The sequence below is a fragment of the Leguminivora glycinivorella genome, chromosome 11, assembly GCF_023078275.1.
Source record: "Leguminivora glycinivorella isolate SPB_JAAS2020 chromosome 11, LegGlyc_1.1, whole genome shotgun sequence".
Taxonomy (NCBI): domain Eukaryota; kingdom Metazoa; phylum Arthropoda; class Insecta; order Lepidoptera; family Tortricidae; genus Leguminivora; species Leguminivora glycinivorella.
The window spans coordinates 2,477,738-2,500,532 of record NC_062981.1 but is presented as its reverse complement, the minus strand read 5'-3'; the positions used below and the strand labels follow the sequence as shown (position 1 = coordinate 2,500,532).

The 22,795-nt window shown below is 38.7% G+C and overlaps 1 protein-coding gene across 4 annotated transcripts in view; it reads left to right on the top strand.

Moving 5' to 3' along the window:
* LOC125230981 (Ig-like and fibronectin type-III domain-containing protein 1) overlaps positions 1–22,795 on the top strand; it is a 375,479-nt gene that overhangs the window by 136,430 nt on the left and 216,254 nt on the right. For 2 of the 4 annotated variants that reach the window (XM_048136305.1, XM_048136302.1), the window contains exon 2: positions 17,824–17,850. The exons of 1 other annotated variant lie outside the window; for it this stretch is intronic. The gene's annotated coding sequence lies outside the window, so the exon portion shown is untranslated. Of the gene's footprint in view, positions 1–15; positions 34–17,823; positions 17,851–22,795 lie in introns of those variants that run through there. One more of the 4 variants, XM_048136303.1, reaches the window with a different exon arrangement.

The following is a 22,795-nucleotide window of genomic DNA, read 5'->3' as shown; positions in this document are numbered from 1 at the left end:
ATTTATAGCCCATCGCTCGGCGATGAACTAGAGGTACATACATATATCTCACCAGTGTCTTAACAAAGTTAACACGTTCACTGCGAAACAGGTCATTCTGACCCTGTTCTGGACTTGCCCCTGGTGCGGCGACAGAAATGCGCAACTTTACCCTAGTGCGAAGCCCATATCATTGTGATGTTTTATTATTTTTATATAGTCAAGTATATGTTTATATTTGTCATTTTACACTCTATTTGACAACATATAAATTAATAAACAGGTCACATATGTCCTGTTCGCACCAGTCTTAAACTTTTGTTATTCAGTGCGGAACAGGGCCTATAATGACCTGTTACGCACGACCTTGTATAGCACTGGAGCAAAGTGCAGAATGCATTAGTGTTGTTACCGTTAGTGTGATAATATATCAATCCACACGTTATTTTGTGGTGAAAAAATGTGTTTCGATTGTTTTAAATGAAATTCGTTAAATACAATATAACGCTTCTATACGCAAAACGCTTACAATTTTGCTAAATATTATTACGTAAAAATATATTGTAAAAAGTTTAAATTGCTTGATGCAAAATATTTACTAAAATTTCTAAAAATCGTTTTTTAAATAATGTTAAGAGCAAAGTTAAAAGTTTTGGTTGTATATAAAAATCTGGTTACATTAAAGGTAAGGAAAGTAAGAATTGGATCGATATATTAGTTCGTTTATTTTCCTCATCACTACTAAATCATCGACATTTTTACCTGTGCCCGTTCTGGCTGTGCGGTACAAGTCAATTTTGACCTGTTAATTAATTCGTCTATAAAATCTAAACGAACAGTCATCAACTTCGGCGAAGACAGTATTGTGTAGATTCATCCTGTCCCGACCGGTTTCGGCCTCAGCGACTGGGTATTGGTTTATTATTGAGAGCGACGGTCGTGAGCTCTCAGGTGGCTGACGTAGCCTATTTTTGCAGTAAATGTACGACCACACTCACTGCATGTCAGCACCCCTCCGATGAAATTATAGTTGATGGCTGCAGGTGGTCGGGCCTTTATCTCGTCGCGCTTGGCGTCAAGTTCCACTCGTCTCTGTTCTTCGAAGGTTTGCACTTTTGTTCTCACTGTATGCCTCCATTTCGGCCGATCTTGTGCCGAAGTCTCCCAGTGCGATGGTTCAATGTCACATCTCCGCATGTGGCGCTTAAGCACATCTTTGTAGCGCAAAAGTTGGCCGCCCTGTTTCCGCTTGCCACTTTGCAACTCTGAGTAGAAGATGCGCTTAGCAACTCTGTCATTAGACATACGGGAGACATGACCACACCATCGCAACTGTCGTCGCATCAGATAGGCTTCAATGCCGCTGACATTAGCACGGCGTAGTACTGCGGTGTTCCTGACACGATCGGACCAAGAGATGTTCATAATGTCACGCAGGCATTTAAGGTGAAACCAATGTACGAATGTGTTTTCGGTAAAGACACCATGTTTCAGAGGCATACAGGAGACTGGGCAGAACTACTGCCATGTATACAGAGATCTTTGTCTGGAGCTTAATATCGTGTGATCGGAACACCTTGACGCGCAGTTTGCCAAAGGCAACGGCAGCCGCTCCAATTCTGCTGTTAATTTCGTCGTCAAGGTGGCACTTGGATGTTATTGTGCTCCCCAGGTATCTGAATCTGTCTACTTGCTTAAGAGAGTCATCGCCGAGCCTGATGTCAGCGGGCGCTAAAGACTCCAACCCCATGATTTCGGTTTTCTTGACACTAATTTTAAGGCCGAATCGCTGACATGACTCGTTGAGACTCGTCATAAGCGTTTGTAGACTTTCCGGGGATTCCGCCACGAAGCAAAGATCGTCTGCATACATTATCTCCGTAATAGTGGCTTGAGATATTTTCGTGCGTGCCTTCAGTCGTGCTAGATTAAACACACTGCCATCAGTGCGAAAACGAATACGGATGCCATCCGCTAACGTTTGTAAGGCATCTCTGACGACAACAGCAAAGTAAAGAGCGAAAAGAGTTGGCGCCAGAACACATCCCTGCTTAACACCACAAGTGACACCAAAGTACTCAGAATTTTCGCCCTTTAGTGGAGTAAAAGTAAGGTACCCTGGACATAATTCAATAACTCGTCCTTTTTGATATTTTATTGGGTATTATTATTAAGCATCAAATAGTAATTATGTACATAGATAAAAAAAAATACGATCGTATTCATATCTTATAAAAATCATGAGATAAAGTACATTATCCCACTTTTCGCTAACAGCAAAATAGTTAACTGAAAACTTTGTTAGATTAACTTTGTGGTGCACTCAGATGCGATCAGTTATTAGCGATATTACACAGAAAATAAATCTGATTGTGTACTTTTTTTTACCGTTTTCATTTAATGTGAATATCTAGGTAGGTAAAAATGGTGACCATGATATATATATCAATTTGCATTGTATTGAGTATATATAGACATTTAACACCGATCTTAAACATATATTTTTAACGCTTAAATAAACATGAATTTCTCAGTAGGTATAAATTGTAACTGAGATTTTTTTGCTTAAGACCAGGTTTTTGTGTACTATAATCATGATTTTATCAAAATTAATACTGTGAAGGTCGCGCTTAAGAAACTGTAAATGTCAGTAATTTAAAAGGGTGCAAAGTTGTCGTAGAGCGGCTGTCGCGGGGCGGGGGAGCGCGCGGGGCGCGGGCCTGGGAGAGCGCGCCGCGCACCGGCCGCGTCACCGCGGCGGATCGGTTAATAGGTTAGGGACGTAAGGTACCGGCCACACCAGAGCGTCGCGTGTCTCGGGGCGCGCAACGGACGACCGCGCCACGCCACCTGAGTGTAATTCAAAAATCGTCTCCTCAGTACATTTTGTATAGGAAGGACGTAAGACGCGCCCCAGGCGGCGTGGCGGCGGCGTGGCAGAAACACGGCTCGATGCGTCATTATACAGGCTGATTTCGTTGCGGAAACGTCTTCCTCGTCCGATGATGAAGATGCGTTTGCCTTGCTGCAAATTCTCAATATGCAGAGGCACAGGAGATATTGGGTTCACCCTATGCGAAAATTATCCGAACATTACAGATATTTCGAAACCATGGAAAAGTTGCATGAATATCCGGATCTTTTTCGTACAGTTTATAAAATGTCAAATAAAAATGCAAATAATAAACCTTTGAATTCAGATTTCTTATCCCTCATGCCTGTTTGCCCCACCCAACCATACCCAGGCTGGCCCCGACTCCAAAAATAATTGATTTGTTTATAATTTGGATGTTTAGATTATTGCAATACGATAAGAAATCTGAATTCAAAGGTTTATTATTTTTTGCGTTTTAGTTTCTCCGTGTTTTGTAACGCGCTTATTTTTGAAGGCGGTTTTATATTAAAGAAAAATTTATTTATTTATTGATTTTAGTGGTTCCTATTGATATTATATACGTACAGTAGTGAAAGAATTATCCTTTAACTCCTAACCATTGAGGAGTTGACCTTCCATCATCAGCTCAGCGACATTAAAATTTTTACCATCAATCGTAAATATTGGTGTACCTATTAAAAATACACTAAAAACATTACATGTGCCTATAACATTTGAAGAGTTCCCTCGATTTCTCCAAGATCCCATCATCAGACCCCGACTTGGTGCCAATAGGACCATCTCGGGGTTATACCCGTTCGATTAAAAAAAATAATTTGAAAATCGGTCCACGATTCTCGGAGATATCGAGTAACATACATACAAAAAAACCGGCCAAGAGCGTGTCGGTCCACGCTCAGTGTAGGGTTCCGTAGTTTTCCGTATTTTTCTCAAAACAATTTTCCTAGAAAGTCTTTATAAAGTTCTACTTTTTTGATCTTTTTTCATATTTTTTTAAACATAAGGTTCAAAATATAGAGGGGGGGGGGACGCACTTTTTTTCCTTTAGGAGCGATTATTTCCGAAAATATTAATATGATCAAAAACCGGCCAAGAGCGTGTCGGGCCACGCTCAGTGTAGGGTTCCGTAGTTTTCAGTATTTTTCTCAAAAACTACTGAACCTATCAAGTTCAAAACAATTTTCCTAGAAAGTCTTTATAAAGTTCTACTTTTGTGATTTTTTTCATATTTTTTAAACATATGGTTCAAAAGTTAGAGGGGGGACGCACTTTTTTTTCTTTAGGAGCGATTATTTCCGAAAATATTAATATTATCAAAAAACGATCTTAGTAAACCCTTATTCATTTTTAAATACCTATCCAACAATATATCACATGTTGGGGTTAGAATGAAAAAAAATATCAGCCCCCACTTTACATGTAGGGGGGGTACCCTAATAAAATATTTCTTCATTTTTTATTTTTGCACTTTGTTGGCGTGATTGATATACATATTGGTACCAAATTTCAGCTTTCTAGTGCTAACGGTTACTGAGATTATCCGCGGACGGACGGACGGACAGACAGACATGGCGAAACTATAAGGGTTCCTAGTTGACTACGGAACCCTAAAAACGATCTTAGTAAAAGTAAACCCTTATTCATTTTCAAATACCTATCCAACAATATATCATACGTTGGGGTTGGAATGAAAAAGAAAATCAGCCCCCACTTTACATGTAGGGGGGGTACCCTAATAAAACATTTTTTTCCATTTTTTTATTTTTGCACTTTGTTGGCGTGATTGATACATTGGTACCAAATTTCAGCTTTCTAGTGCTTACGGTTACTGAGATTATCCGCGGACGGACGGACAGACAGACAGACAGGGGGAAACTATAAGGATTCCTAGTTGACTACGGAACCCTAAAAAACATTCAGTCGAATTGAGAACCTCCTACTTTTTTTGAAGTCGGTTAAAAAAACAACCTTTATTGCCGGCCGGCAAACGGCTAACCGATTGAAACAGAAACATAAATGAAAAGAGAGGGCGAACGGCGACACCTGCGTGTCGGCAGGGGCGGCTCACTCCGCGATCCTTTCGCCACGCTACAAGTACATGCCGGCGGCCGCGAGTTCGCGGCCCATTCAGTGGCGACGACCTTCGCGCGGCGCAATAGAATTCAATGTCGTCTGCACGCGTGCGGTCCGTTTGTTAATGTAGGTAAGAATTTAGAATGGCGGCGTTTTGTGAACATCAAAGGAGTGAGCCTTCTGTACTTGTACTATTATATATTCTGTGGTGTCGGCGATTTCAAAGGTAAGCGCACGTGCACCCGATCTCGCTACCTACGCCCAGGTGCGGGCGCGGCTTTCGACCTTCGCGCCGTGCAATAGAATTTAATGTCGGCTGCTCGTGTGCGGTCTGTTTGTTTTATAGAGTGGCGGCATTTTCAACATCAAAGGGTGAGCCTATTTTGTGCAAAATTCTGTTATATCAATAACTTCTCACGTCACTAGATTATCGACTTTGAATGTCGAGTATATTTATAGTATCATCACTTTATTTCAGTGTACGAATTTCGTATGTGTTAAAAATCATTGTTCTAGCTTCATAAACCAGGGAGGAAATAATGGAGAGCGTTTATATGTCTTGTTTTGCCTTAATTCAATATCATCACATATTTTTGTTGCTGATAAAATAATACATCCTATATATCAAGGCCTTGTAGCTCGGCGAAAGAATCGTGATCGCGGAGTGCGCCGGCACTGATTATAATTATTTTGTCCAGTTATTATAATAACCTATACAAAAAGTACCGATAGAATAGGTATTCTAATCTATATCACAGAATATATAATAGTACAAGTACAGAAGGCTCACTCCTTTGATGTTCACAAAACGCCGCCATTCTAAATTCTTACCTACATTAACAAACGGACCGCACGCGTGCAGACGACATTGAATTCTATTGCGCCGCGCGAAGGTCGTCGCCACTGAATGGGCCGCGAACTCGCGGCCGCCGGCATGTACTTGTAGCGCGGCGAAAGGATCGCGGAGTGAGCCGCCCCTGTCTATATCTGCATAGAACTATTTAAAACAAACCACAAAAGTTCATAGTTGATCGTTATTGGTACAGTCAGCAACTCAGCTATGAATACAGATAAAGTGCCAAATATATGTATACACACACCTTAATGTACCAAGTACCAACACTTGTACAGGAAATAAAATACTCTATACATATTTTTGGCACTTTGTCTTGCCAGCTGTGTTGTTGACTGTACACGATCTAAAAAGGAGCCGAACGGTTATTATAATTACGCGGTGACTTGCGTAGTCGGCGGCCGCGCGATACATAGTGCTGTCTCTGTTCAGGCCCCGTAGCCGAATGCCATTTCTCCGACGCGAAACGAAAACGAAACGCAGTCTGGCTCTGTTGCGCCAATACGCAAGAGCGATAGAGATAGATATCTACTAGTATAGCGTTTCGTTTCGTGAGCGTTTGTGCCATTCGGCTACGCACCCTGTTCTCATTACCACGAATTTGAAGAACAATATTGCTGTCTCTCTCAATCTTTAGGCGTCATTCATATATTACGTCATACTAAATGTGACAATCCATGTTAAAGGATTAAAAAAGCGTGACATTGGGGGGTCCAAATAGTAGTCCATAAACCACGTCTTTGACCAACGTGAGTGATATCTCTGTCACTCTTTACGTCTTTACTAACAGAAATTTAAATAACAATAGTGCTATCTCTGTCACTCTTTACTAACAGAAATTTAAATAACAAAAATGCTATCTCTGTCACTCTTTACTACCAGGAACTTAAATTATTATAGTGCTATCTCTATTCTCTGTCACTCTTTACTATCAGGAACTTAAATTGTTATAGTGCTATCTCTGTCACTCTTTACTACCAGGACCTTAAATTATTATAGTGCTATCTCTGTCACTCTTTACTGTGTGCGGGAAGTGCACATACCACGAGTTTGACTAACATGAGTGCTATCTCTATCACTCTTTACTACCAGGAACTTTAATTATGATAGTGCTATCTCTGTCACTCTTTACTACCAGAACATAAATTTTATTATTACAGTGCTATCTCTGTCACTCTTTACTACCAGGAACTTAAATGATTATAGTGCTATCTCTGTCACTCTTTACTGTGTGCGGGAAGTGCACATACCACGAGTTTGACTAACATGAGTGCTATCTCTGTCACTCTTTACTACCAGGAACTTAAATGATTATAGTGCTATCTCTGTCACTCTTTACTTCTAGGAACTTAAATATTTTTTTCCGTTTCGGTTTTGGTCTTGGTTTCGGTGTCGGTTTTGGTGTAGGTTTCGGTGTCGGTTTCGGTTTCGATTTCGGTTTTCGTTTCCATTCCCGTTTCGGTTTCCGTTTTCGTTTTCAGTTTTGTTTTTGTTTAAACTAACAGAACTAAAACTAAAACCAAAACCAAAACCAAACCAGAAACGGGAAACCGAACACGGGAAACCGGATATCGGATACCGTATATCGGATACTGGTTACCGGTTACTGTCTACCGTTTACCGGATACCGGTTACCGTCTACCGGTTACCGGTCACCGTTTACCGGATACCGGTTAACGGTCATTGGTTACTGGTTACCGGTTACCGGTCACCGAATACCGGAGACCTGTCACCGGTTACCGGTTACCGGTTAACGGTTACCGGATACCGGATACCGGTTACCGGTTACCGGATACCGGTTACCGGATACCGGTTACCGGATACCGGTTACCGGATACCGGATACCGGTTACCGGTTACCGGATACCGGTTACCGGTTACCGGATACCGGATACCGGATACCGGATACCGGATACCGGATACCGGATACCGGATACCGGATACCGGATACCGGATACCGGATACCGGATACCGGATACCGGATACCGGTTACCGGGTACCAGATACCAGAAACCAGGTTTTGATTTCTGGTTTCTCATGTTACAACGTGTATAGATTAGTCGATACCAAGTCGGACACTTCCGATTAGGCGATTTCGGCTCGCATTGTTACGCAGCATTCGAGTGTTGAGTTTCTCACACATGAGGCCCCCTAATAAAATTTGTACCACTCATATTATTGATTTGACTCTCGCAACACAAACACCTCATGCCCACACAAATACACACAAAATAAAATCATTCACAAACTTCAAATCATTCAAAAACTCAACAGTCACACGCGCTCCTCGCGGTCCTCTAAGAACTCCCTCGCGAGAGTCGACACTTCAAAATGAAGCGACATCGCATCGGCTCATCGTCCACAAATCCGAAAAGATCCACCGATAAATTTGTACCGGAAAGACCTCACCGCGACAATGTCACATTACCCAAATTATTTCAAAAATCCTCTGAAAGTGAAACAGTTCATTAGGTTTACCGTAAGAGTGAGTGAGACAGACACGCACTGTGCTTCAAATTTGCCTCGCCAAAATACGTTACACACGACTCGAAAGAATACAGTCTTAAGCGCCGCAAGCTTTCATACATATTACGTTGTTGTGATACTTGTGATCAAAGCATCTCGTCAAGCTCGATAGGTACTATTATTGAGCTAACGACTTGACCAGTTTAACGTGACCTATCGGACTAATTGATTTGTATGACTTTTGTTACTTGTAATAAGGGAGCTCTCTTATACTGGACAGTGAAATATTTGTTATCGAAGCGTTTTGAAAACGCGGCGCCCTTGATATCGCCGAGCGAAACACGTGTTGACGACTCGCCGCCCGTTCCCGCTACTACTATACTAGCTATACCTACTCTGTGCACGACCTTATTCTGCAGGTAATAACGTTCATATTAAAGCGCAAGTAAGAAAAATATCAATTAAGTAATGAATCTTACATATTTGTTGTTTAATTGATTTCGTATAGTACTAAGAATATATTAACGGCAAAATTTACCATCTTTCAATTTAGTTAGGTATTTTTCCTTTCCTAAAATTATCAATATTTAAGATTTTGAACAAGCGCCAAAAGTATTGGTATAAGTTTTAATAATTTATCAACACACGTAATATTATATTCATAATAAATTGCAGGATTACGGTTAACAATATTTTCTAGTGAAATACGCCTGAAAATGTGTAACTTACTAAACCTTCTTTATAAATGATAGTTCTGTATGAATTATTTATAAAAATTAGATGTTTTTATATGAAATGCAGGTGTCACAACATAATACAAGCACTTTTTCCGGATTACATTTAATACTTTAGTTATAAAATCAAAAAGTATTCAAAGTTCGTTTTTATTTTTTTTTAAATTGAATCAGAACCCTAATTTGATTAATAATTTGTATTTTAACTATCACTAATGATACTTTATACGACAGAAAAAGAAAATTACGGTTATCGAATTATGTCCAGGTCAAGCTATTTTTCCTGGTCTACTTTACGCTGACACAGCACTGCATGCCGTCGTGCAGAAGTCTAATGAGCCTGACAAACTTAGCCGTACACCCCTGTTTCGCTAGCACCATCCATGTAGATTAGTTATTAGACTAAACATTGTTTCAATAAAATTTAACAAATGTGTATCTGGTAAAGGTATTTTAGGTAAAATATGAAACCCTCCTTACAAGCTGTAATTGACTTGTACCGCACAGAGAGAAAGCTCAATACAGGACTCTCATGGGTTGTAACGCACTGAGAGCGAGTTCACAAAATCCGGCTCCGCAGTGAACGTGTTAAAGCGTGCATGGCAGTGTCTTAGCAAAGTTATATAAGGTCCTAATTTATTAGTTGCAGATATTTTAACACATGATACTTAACATTAAAATAATTAACTTTTCCCCTCACTAGCTCGGAAACGCGTGTTTTATCCTTTAATACCAGCGGGTAAAAACGCATTTATCGACTAGTGGGTAAAGTAATTTGACCTTGAATATAGTCAAATTAACTGCTTTAAAATTGATAAAAGTAGGTGAATTTAGTAATGAAGATGATTTACCACCTGTGGAAGTACTGGAAGCAGTGATAAACGCATTTTTTTGCGTTGTAGTTTCCTCGCTATAGTGAGGGGAAAAGTTTTGTGTTACACACGGGTGCAAATGTATTTTACTTCTCGTGTATTAAAAAACTTGCTAAGTTCAGGATTCTATTCTCGAACCACTCGCTTCGCTCGTGGTTCAACTATATAATCCTTTCACTTGCTCGTTTTTCAGTTCCACACTCGGCGTTAAAATACAACTTTGCCCCCTTGTATAACAAATAACTATTAAATATAAATTAAGAAATCTTTTCATGTAACTTTTTTGATTTCATTTTCCTAACAAAAAAATTAATTATAATTTCGTCTAAAAAAAATCATCATGTGCATTATCACATGTCACAATAACACTGTCTGTCATGTCAACAATTGTTTGTTATAAATGTCGTAAAGGTTCGGCGGGAAAACTGCACATGTCATTGGGCCTGTCGAGTTAAAACTTGTCAAATAATAGATTTATTTTTAAAAAGAAGCATGAACAAAAGAAAACATTTATTATCATAAATAATTACAAAAATTGTTGGAAATGGCAACCCTCTCTATCAATACACAATTTTCAAACGACACAATCCAACGGAAAATAACATGACATTGACAATCAAGTATTTAATTTATCGACGTGAAGTGGCCAGTTACAGTTAAGTGGTACGTAAAAGAGGTACTAGAATCTGTTCAATGAGTTTTCATTTAATAATCACATAAACAGGGTGTTTTTACGTAGCAAATTTGTTTTTCCGTTTTCTTCAAAAAAACATCGTAAAAGCTATAATGTTTCACGGTTTAATATACTCCAGAGACCGAGTACTATCAGCTATAAAAATATCTGCATCTAATAAATTAGGACCTTATATACGAGTACATAGGTATAAGGTATTTGAAGGGGAATGTTATTTCCATTTTATGATCGCTGGGACTTCGTTTTATCACAGAATATATAATAGTACAAGTACAGAAGGCCCACTGCTTTGATGTTCCCGAAATGCCGCCTTTTTAAATACCTACAATATTCTTACAAAGAAACGAGCCGCACGTGCGCGGCGTCCGGTGATAGGGTTACTAATGGATCCATAGGAATGTTATACTATTATATACATTATTCAAGTCTTGGGTACTTTCTAGGTATATATACTGTATTTATATATTTTTGTAAAAGTTCCAACATCACAAGCCTTATTGGACTTTTCCTTGGGACTTAATCAATAGTAAATCTGTTTAAGAATGTCTTATGGAATTTATTTTATTCAATAATGTCTATTTAACTACGTATTATTACTCATATTAGCCATTCCACACGCGGACATATGTAGCTTAAAAAACCTCGCAACGTAAAATAACAATAGAAAGTGCGAACGTGCATTCCGTGAGAATGCGCGCTACCCCTGAGTAGGCCGCGAACTCGCGGCCGCCAGGATGTACTTGTAGCGTACAATGTAGTAAACTTGGGGAATAGGTACAAAGATGTGTTGGCGGAGAAATCTGTAATTTTTTTCTTTGTTTTGAAAACTTTCCGTAATCCAGGATAGAATTAATCGTCCTACAATATTCTGTTATTTGGTCGGTTATTCATTAACTAACGTAAATATTGTCCCGGAACTTTAAGTTCACATTTTTGACACATTTGTTTTGAAGTATGTTGCGATGCGGCTAAGACGTATCGTTTGCCAAATCTAGCGATTATTTACGAATTGGTTGAATCGATTAGGCCCTAGGATGTACAAGGAAGTGATTAAACAAATATACGATTTCTATCAACTTACTGAAATGTCTCTCTAAACAGACTCAGCCACAGCACTATTTTAAAAATAAAAATGATTGATACCTAAATAACATAATAAGTAAATGCTGCGTTATAAATGAATATCGTAAAATACTCACAAACGAAGATCCGCAAAAAATGTAACATGTGTTGTTATTGAAAGTAATCGAAATATTGTTTTTAAGTACTTGATTTTTTTTACCTATCATTACAGGATTCAATTTAAAATTTCATTAAGTCGCGCGAGTTTACGTTTTGTGGACGCTGTCATGGGTCAAAAAGAAGAACTTACAGCTCCGGAATAATGTCTTTTAAAACTTTCGATCGTAAGCCAAACAAATATAGGGTTGCCCGTATTATAGATATCTATGGCAACCTTATATTTTCTTATTTGGCGAACTCATTTAGAACGACTCAATATAATAGCACCCTAAGGATGTTCATTTCTTGCCCTACGTATCTATTGAAATTACTAGGAAGTGCATTCACAAGAAACGAGGCGCCGCGGGCTAAAGCTAGTTAGTAAAATAAATCCTTTAGAACCAGGGAACTTTCTCGATGTATGCGTATATCTGCGAGCATCCGTAGGGAAATGTGCTCAAATACAATGCCGGTTGCCCTACGAACACTTAATAAAATAATAATATTAATTTATAGAACGGACTCTTCCTACAAAAAGTTTGACACAGGTACGGGAAATCGTGTTGTCTCTTTCCAATGCAATAGCAGGGGCGGCTCACTCCGCGATTCTATTGCCGCGCTACAAGTACATCCTGGCGGCCGCGAGTTCGCGGCCTACTCAGGGGTAGCGCGCATTCTCACGGAATGCACGTTCGCACTTTCTATTGTTATTTTACGTTGCGAGGTTTTTTAAGCTACATATGTCCGCGTGTGGAATGGCTAATATGAGTAATAATACGTAGTTAAATAGACATTATTGAATAAAATAAATTCCATAAGACATTCTTAAACAGATTTACTATTGATTAAGTCCCAAGGAAAAGTCCAATAAGGCTTGTGATGTTGGAACTTTTACAAAAATATATAAATACAGTATATATACCTAGAAAGTACCCAAGACTTGAATAATGTATATTATAGTATAACATTCCTATGGATCCATTAGTAACCCTATCACCGGACGCCGCGCACGTGCGGCTCGTTTCTTTGTAAGAATATTGTAGGTATTTAAAAAGGCGGCATTTCGGGAACATCAAAGCAGTGGGCCTTCTGTACTTGTACTATTATATATTCTGTGGCAATAGTTAATTGTTATACGAGGAAGCAAAGTTGTATTTTAACGCCGAGTGTGGAATTGAAAAACGAGCAAGTGAAAGGAGTCTATAGTTGAACCACGAGCGAAGCGAGTGGTTCGAGAATAGAATCCTGAACTTAGCGAGTTTTTCAATACACGAGAAGTAAAATACATTTGCACCCTGTAACACAAAACTTTTCCCTCACTATAGCGAGGACTACCACTAGTGGTCTTAGACCACTAGTGGATAAAATGCGCTTTTGTGCAGTTCCCGGCAACTTTGTACATAGCCACGTCAGCAAATTTTAATTGATCATATTTTGTTACCAACATTTAGTAATATAAGTCGACTTTCGTAAGATATATACAGGATAATTGTTATAATTAAGAAAATATAGATACTAGAACCTTAATGACGAAATAAAACTTACTAAAATCTCGATTCATCAAAAAAATCTTGGTAACAAAATAGTGTTGTAGTCCTAAGGCACCCCAGAGGTGCAAAGGGCCTTCACAAGCTCGCGCCACGCCTTTCTATCTTCAGCGACCCTCGTGGCCTCGCTCCAGCTCAGACCAGCCGCTCGTAGCTCATTTTCGACGGACCGCTTCCATGAGTGAACAGGGCGCCCGGGGCCACGGCTTGCATTCTGCGGTTTCCAGTCGAAAGCAATGCTCGCATTATTTCTTCCCCCTCTCCGAAGAGTGTGTCCAATCCATTTCCATTTTCGTGTCGCGATTTCCTCGTCAATGGGTGTTTGCTGGCATATACTCCACAGGTCTTGATTTCGGATAGTGTTTGGCCAGAAAACGCGAAGGATCGACCTCAGGGACTTGTTGACGAATACTTGGAGCTTTTTCGTTAGGCCCTTTGTCACTCTCCACGTTTCGCAGCCAAACAGTAGCACAGATTTCACTATGGATTCGAAGAGGGAAAGCTTGATTCGACGCGTGAGCACATTTGACTCCCAGACGGCCTTTAACTGAGCAAACACAATATAGGAATAGGTAACAAAATAGGAATAATAAAAACAAATTTAATTTTTCCTTAATTTTTGTACAAACTTTTCGAGAACTGCTGTTTTACTCGCTGGCATTAAAGTATAAAACACAAATCTTTCCAAGCTAGTGAGGGGAAAAGAATACTTTAATTTAGACTTTCTGTTGATTCCTATTAAAGTTTCAAAGTTTATTTCTTCTGATTTTTACTGAAATGTCATAAAAACTATCCAAAGTGAATACTCTACGACTATTCACGTCATGCTCCACGGCAGCGCCACCTTAGCTTTGATGAACATAAACATATGGAAAAATATCTATATAAAGTCTATAAAATTCTAGACTAGTTAAAAAAAATTCTATGTATCTAGTTTCGTCGTGAGCTCTTATACATTGTGGCGCTGCTGTAGAGCATACTCCACAGCAGCGCCACCATAAAATATCAATTACTGCATATGGTACAGGCACGTATATGGCTTCAAATAATTCTATAACAATTCTATATTGACCTTGCTTACGAAATCCCTACTTTTATTTACCATTTAGGAAAATACGATGCCACAAACCTTTTGTAAGAAATAATTATCGCAGCGCCTTATTGAAAATCTCGGCAAAATTGTTAGTGTTTATTAGCCTTTATTAGCTAGCCTTTATTTTTTATTAAGGCGCTGCGATAATTATTTGTTTTAAAAGATTTGTGGCATCGTACTTTCCTACTTGCAAAATAAAAGTAGGGATTTTGTAAGCTAGGTCAATATAGAATTGTTATAGAATTATTTGAAGCCATATACGTGCCTGTACCATATGCAGTAATTGATATTTTATGGTGGCGCTGCTGTGGAGTATGCTCTACAGCAGCGCCACAATGTATAAGAGCTCACGACGAAACTAGAAACATAGATATTTTTTTAACTAGTCTAGAATTTTATAGACTTTATATAGATATTTTCCCATATGTTTATGTTCATCAAAGCTAAGGTGGCGCTGCCGTGGAGCATGACGTGACTATTCAATCAAACATGAAACTAACTCAACTTTTTACACTTCACCTTGTTTTAACTCTTCATATGTTTTAATTAAAGTAATTTTGCTTGTTACTCGTATTTTCCTTAATGAAGCTCGTTTCATATTACACTCGTGTAAAGTTAGCGGAGTTGTCTTTATGTTCCGCTTCATTGTTAACTTGAGTAAAACTTGAGATTTAAGCTATAATAAAAAGGCGCTGTATGTATTTCAGTCTACGACTGCACCTAGTGACATCTACCGCCACACAGCACGATACGACTATCAAAGACAATAATTAAAAAATATCAGACATATCGTCACTACTTTTAAAAAATCTCGTATCTCACGCTGTTCCTCAAAGTTAAAACGCAGTAAGTCTATATGCATTCCATACATACTTACTACAATTTTCTTTTCATTGACAGACGAAAATACAAGTTTTTTTAAAAGTAGTGACGATATGTAACTCGTTACGCCTTTGGGGAACGCTCGATGGCGTCAATATTAATATTTGACATTTTAACGCATATCAAGCTAAGAATATGGGCCAAATTGTCAAAACTGAGGTTCAAAAGTTTTAAGCTTGTGTCGAGAGATGGCAGTCTATGCACTGTGATTGCACATTTTATTTTGACAGTAACTCTCTATAATACTCGATCCTCTTTGATAAATATAAAGTAGGTAACACATTACCGCACCGTAACGCGACCTTAGATTTTTTCTCCGAATTTGATTAAAAGTGAAACCGAGTTAGACTTATATTGACCGGGATATAGACCGTGATTACCTTTTTGATTTTTGTCGAGCTCCCGATATTTCGACGCAGTTGCATGCATCATGATCACGGAAAACTGACGAAGGCGGGTGGATGTTAAAGTTGCATAGACAGCGCGCGATCTACCCTCCTTCGCGCGCGTCGGCTGCGTTCACTTTCAGCGTTGAAACCGAGTTGTTTCTGGTAATGAACCTAACGGCGTGTCGAATTTAAAGTTAAACAAAAAAACACGGTGTATGCTTAATACCCGTGCGAAGCCGGGGTTGGTCGCTACTTCTGAAAAAAAAACACTTGTCGAATTGAAAACTAATAAATTCCGAATATTTTTAACAATCAGAGCTGACAGACATTTTATTTGGCCGCCATGTTTAATTAAAAACGAATGTTTATTCGCCAACTGCATTGATTGCATAGCTACAGTGCAGACAATGACTGATGAAGGTATTTATTTGGATATTCCTGTGTCGTTTTACGGAATTTTTAATAAGTTTATTTGCAAATATCTAGTACAAAAATGTTTTTTTTTATTTGTCTGGGTATATTCGAAAAGGTGGATGGACTGACGTGAGGATGATGTGAAACGAAAACAAGTTAATGAGATGACGGGTGATAGAAATGGAAGAGGCAAGCGAATGATGATGATGATTCGCCTGGGTATATTTCCAAGTCATTTTCATTTAGCCTCCTTGGCCTAACGGGTTGGCGGGGTTAGTAGAAATTCTCCATAATATATTATGTATGGTACAATATCTTTTCGAGTTTACCCTTCAGGTTGAAAGGTCAGATGGCAGTCGCTTTCTTAAAAGCCTACGCCAAATCTTGGGATTAGTTGTCAAAGCGGATCCCAGGCTCCCATGAGCCGTGACGCAAGGAGGATGATGATGACAATATCTTTTCGAACATACCTGGGGGCTTAGACAAGTGGCCAATCGATTACGACTTCCACGGAAGAGCGATAAAGAGTGACAACTACAATACGCTATGGAGCGTCGACGATTGGCAACTTGTCTATACCCCTTGTACATATTCAGCGGAAGATATTGTACGCGCATTCTTTTAGCTAATATCAATGCGAAAAAATATCATATTAAGACAACAATTAATCATACAATAAAAACTACATCAAGTTTTACGCATTTGTCGTAACTATGACAGATATTTCCGTCAATTCCTTTGTTTGCTAAATGCAATCACTTGAAAATGTCGTCTTTGAAACACGTGCCAAGTGTTTTTCTCGCCGTATTTGTATAAAAACTGTCATACCTCTTTAAATACCTTATGCCCTTCTTATATGGTTTATTTTGTGTAATTTGATATGGTATTTGATAGATCACTTTGTAACCTTTGCATCAAGTGGGTACGTCATTGCCATATTGAAGTGCAAATGAGATTCATACTGATTTAAGAATGTTACTAATGTAGCCTCTCGAGCTTGACAATGACCTGACACTGATATATTCGCTAACATCTGTAACTTACGTTCTATTTGTAGGAACTATTATATACTAGCTTTTGCTTTTGGCTTCGCTCGCGTTAGGAAGAGCCAACAAGTAGCCTATGGCACTCTCCGTCCCCACAAATATCTCCACTTAAAAAATCACGTCAATTCGTCACTCTGTTTTGCCGTGAAAGACGGACAAACAAACAGACACACACACTTTCCCATGTCTAATATTAGTATGGATTATGTGGTTTTATATCTTGATCGCACTAACATCATAAGAACGAAATGCAAAAGGAATTCCTTTTGCATAACTTACAATACTCTAGCAAATATGACAGACGGCCTAATGCAAAATTTAAGATACCAACGTCTTTTAGCTCTAGCCATGGGTCGGATTAAAACTAACGTTTTTTAAGAAACATCAGGTTTATCACAGATAGATATATAGCGTATATACACCGTGTTTTTATTGAAATCCGTTTAAGGGGAAGTTCTTTAAAACAAATAAAATTAATTTCTCTAAGAAACTAGCTTCTTAACTCTTACGGTTACCTAGTTATTATTGTTATTAATTATTGTCAATTTTTTTTTTAATTTGTCGCTCTTTTCTCTTGCCGAAAACGGGTTGAGCGGCTATAGTTATTAATTTAGTTTAATATTCGTACAGTTGCAATAAATACTAACAGCTTCTCTCCATTTCAGATCCGTTCATCCGGTGCGGCGAACACTGTAAGTACTGACATTAAACTTAACGAGGGACGCCATTTTGAATGGTCTTGATAAGCTCCTTATTTGTTATTTTGACCGTCGCGTTAGACGTGTAATAATAAGGTTTAAGTAAGGTGTATTTAAACCCCCTAAATAGTATAAATTCCTTAGGGCGCTGTTTAAAATCCCATATATATAAAATGACTATTTCCTTCGGTTTTTGAATACGTCCGAGTAAGGTAGGGTTAACCAGAGTGGCTCTTTAAAATTTTGCACTTTCACGATTAGCTGACGTTCTTAAGTATTCCATTTTTCTCCTGTTTTATGTATATTACTAATCCTACAAAGAAAATCGTATAACGTCGAAAACCAGGCATAAGTACAAATTAACTAAACAAACGCAAACATATCCATACAATTCTACACATATTGACCGAGCCACATAAACCACCGCCTTACCACCGCAGGTTACAAGCGGCAAGAACAAAATGTATAGAATTGAATGATCCTGTTCTGAACGACGCTATCCCGCTCACCGCCCCGCTCGCCACATGCGTCCAATCCACAACCTAAATAAAATATACAACAAACGCTGTCCAAAACACTCCAAAATCACCCCTGATTCGGGCTATTCAAAGTTAAACACCGAAAATTAACCGGACCCCAATTGAATATCGTTACCGTGTAATATGTGGAGATTTATCACGGCAATATGACACGCGACAATATGACACGTGACAATATGTCTCGCGTGACAAATGGGGACAATTTGCGTGCCAATGTGTCGAGGACGGTAGTGTAATTGCCTGCCTGTTCGCAGTTTGTAAATCTCATGCTCATCAGTTTTAGATTTTAGTTTTTTATTTTATTTTGTATAGGTAGACGTTTGACCAAGATCACACCTGATGGTAAGTGATGATGCGGTCTACGTTGGAGCACACTTACCTATTTACTCAAATATGCTTTAAAGAAACCAGGCGCCGCAGCCGAATGGCATTTCTCCGACGCGAAACGAAAACGAACGTAGTCTGGCTCTGTCGCGACTATACGCAAGAGCGATAGAGATAGATATCTACGGGCGTTTTGTTTCGTGAGCGTTTGTGTCATTCGGCTACTCACCCTGATGGATTGTACTCATGCGGAAACACAGACTCAGGCAGGGAATTCCAATCCAAAAGAAATGTTGAAGCGAAACCATTAGCGCGTATTTTTGGAATACCATCAAGCGATGCCGCATTGCCGATTGTCTGGTGGTCTTATGGTGAAATGGGGACGGAGAAACAAGGTTGTACAGTTTCTCAGCACGCTCTCCAAAAATTTTGAATATTTATTCCGCTAATTAAAGAAATGTGTTTTGGTATATTTGACACTTTGGCTGTCCCAGTATGCAGTATACCGGGTGTGGCTTAAAAGGAACAAATTATTTTTCCCCTCACTAGCTCGGAAACACGTGTTTTGTCCTTTAATACCAGCGGGTAAAAACGCATTTTATCCACTAGTGGGTAAAGTAATTTGACCTTGAATAAAGTCAAATTAACTGCTTTAAAATTGATAAAAGTAGGTGAATCTAGTAATAAAGATGATTTACCACCTGTGGAACTACTGGAAGCAGTGATAAACGCATTTTTTGCGTTGTAGTTTCCTCGCTATAGTGAGGGGAAAAGTTTTGTGTTACACTCGGGTGCAAATGTATTTTTCACCACACCAACTGGTAAAGGCATTCTTTGCTATTCGAAAACAGATAGCAAAATTGCATTTTATCCACAAGGGGGCAAAGTAATTTCATGCAAATTTTAACCCGATGTCTTAATTTGTCTGCTAGATTTTACCCTATAAATGATGATTTTGAATCAAAAATATTGAATAAATTGATGAATTTGATTTATTTTGATGTTTTATAGTCAGTATTTTGTTCGTGTTGGTGTGGTGAAAAATTTTGTGTTTCACTCGGTGGCAAAGTTTGTTTAACCTTCGTGCCTTGAAACCCTCGCAACGCTCAAGATTCCACTTTTTGAACCACTCGCTACGCTCGCGGTTCAATATTGGAATCTTTCGCTTGCTCGGGTATCAATATTGGCACGTGCGGTTAAACAACTACTTTGCCCCTTGTAAAACAAATAACTATTACTTCTCGTGTGTTAAAATACAACTTAGCCCCCTTGTATAACAAATAACTATAAACATATCTACTCGTAGATAAGACTTCGCAAACGATGTCAAATCTCTAAGATAAAAAAGTGTATTAAGAAACAAACTAAAAATATACCTTAATACCCAGGGACACACCGGCTGATATCGTGAGTGTTGTGTGTAGGCAAAGTGGCAACCCTAGCGCAAAAGTGAATAATCAAGAACAAGTGCGGGTAGTTCGAAATACTCGCGCGGCTAGAAGATGTTGATGCAATTCCTCGTCAGTCTACCCGTGACCACGAACATAATGTGATGTTCGAAACGTCTTGCCAAATATGAATGTAAGTGTTTACGCCATTAAGTCCCGTTTTGTTCTAATTTATGAGTGCAAATCGTGTTAGTTTAAATCAATATACCTTAATAATTGATGCCTTTAGTAAATATTAGGTACATAGTTTCTTAGCTGCGTTGAAATATTAAAATTCTCATTATATTTTTTCTTCTTTGTCGTATTCACCGTTGAAAAAGTAAAAAGCAGCTGGTAGGAAGAACGAAATTTTATTATTAATTCAAATTTCATGAAATAATCAAGGAAAAACGTAAAATTATGCACAGTGCCGTGCAGAATTCTGAAAGATACGGTTTGCTTAGCTCAGAAATATGTAAAACCTTTTTAGGTACGCCAGTGGGATTACTGAAATTGTATTCATGAACTTTTCGTACGCGTATGGGACCTTTAAATAATGTGGTTAGTGTCAAAAAAGGTACTTGTTTCTGTTGTTTGCTTACGGTTCTGTATTGTATGATTATTTTATTACACGTGTAAAGTAACAACGTGCGTAACCGAATGCACAAACGTTCACGAAACGCTCATGAAACGAAACGCTTGTAGATATTTATCTCTATCGATTGCGCATTTGCGCGACAGAGCCAGAAAACCTTTCGCGGCGTTTCGTTTTCGTTTCGCGTCGTAGAAATCCCATTCGGCTACGGGGCAGTGCCTTACCACGAAATACATCATCATCAGCCTCACTTGCCAAAAAATCAGAGAAAAGAGACTACGCAAAAAATAGTAGAAAATAATTATAGGGGCGCCACCGTCAATGTAAACCACTTTGCATGTAGCAACTATTTTGACACTTTTGTATGGGAAAAGTAAGTGTTGCTATGATAAAATAAAAAAAAACGTTCCATTTCTTTTTTTTTGCCGAGCTATATAATACGGTACGTTCCGAATGGTATACGTTAGGTACAGCAAGGCAATTTCGACTGGTCTATTTTTTCCATGTCTTGCAATGTTTGCATTATTAAATAGACAGACAAAAAGCCTTTAAAAATTTGACATAAAAAACACAATATTTTTTATGTCTGATGTCACTTATTACCACCGCTGTCCAAAATACAATAATCCTACAACTCATTTCATATTCATCTCAAAATAACCGCGAAGCGTAAAATTACCCAAATAAAGCCAATTTGTACTTCCAACCATAAACTGACCTAGACGAAGATGCATTTAAAACCCACTCTTAAATATATGGAAATAGAAGTTGGAGTTAAAAATAGTCTAAATATGGAATTTGTCTATATTTGGCCGCTGAGTGAACTTGACATTGTTGGAATGAAACACGTTCACAGATCACTCGTATACTAGATGAAGTAAGGATGTTATCTCAATACTCTGTATATGTAGTGTAGGTACGTAAAGATAGAGATACTTAGTTCTTTTATAGGCCAACTATCAAGTCTTCGCTGGGACTCCAGGCAGGCAAGTATGGTCGCGCGATAAATGATAAAATATCTTGCCGTCCCTATCGCACTTACTAATAGTGCGATAGGAACGGCCTGATATTTTATCGTCTATCGCGCGACCATGCTACCCGTGCAGGTCAATGTTGCTCTTGAAACTATAAGTAAGATTTTTTTTTAAATATATATATGGGTGTCATAGAAGTCGACTGTGTAATGGCACCTGTCACTGCAATGTGACAATTGGATTTCTTTCAACCCTTTTTAAACTCATATGCTCTGCCTACCCCTTTATGGGATAACTAGCTTTTGACCGCGGCTTCGCACGAGTTAGAAAGAGACAAAAATAGCCTATGTCAATCTCCATCCCTTCAACTATCTCCACTTAAAATAATCACGTGAATTCGTCGCTCCGTTTGGCCGTAAAGCCCGTGAAAGACGGACAAACAAACAGACACATACTTTTTCCCATTTATAATATTAGTATGGATGTATGTAGTAATCTAACAAATTGATCAATCGATGTGTGTCCAAATAAAATAAATCTTATAGCTTAACTACCTTTACTTGAATATTGGTATCATGGATTTAAATTTTCACGATTATTACAAATAATTATTTTTAAAATCGGGACTTAATCGCGTATGACTACATATTAAACTGACCTCCAACGTTTCAGCGACGGCGTTGTCCCCGTGGTCTTGGAGAAACTCACGCGTTGCGAGACTCGCGTTGTAGTCATACGCGATTAAGTCTCGATTTCAAAAATAATTACGGTATCATGGATTTCGGCTCTACTCCCAGCATCGCAAAAGTCGCTCAGCTGACCTTTTACCTGCAAATTATATCAGGTGAGGGGCCTAAATCAAGTCTGCATATTCTAAACGAAATAGTCTGTGTGCCATCAAGTCACCACATAAGGCATGTTGTTGAGTTGTGTCATCTAATGGACAGATGAGCAAGGCCGGAACCTTGTGGTTATCGGTCAAGTGTTATGATGTATTGTGACCAAAATAGAGTATGTACATACAGTCAACCAATTGGAACCCTAAGCCACTCTACAACCATGTCAAAATGACAAGCAGTA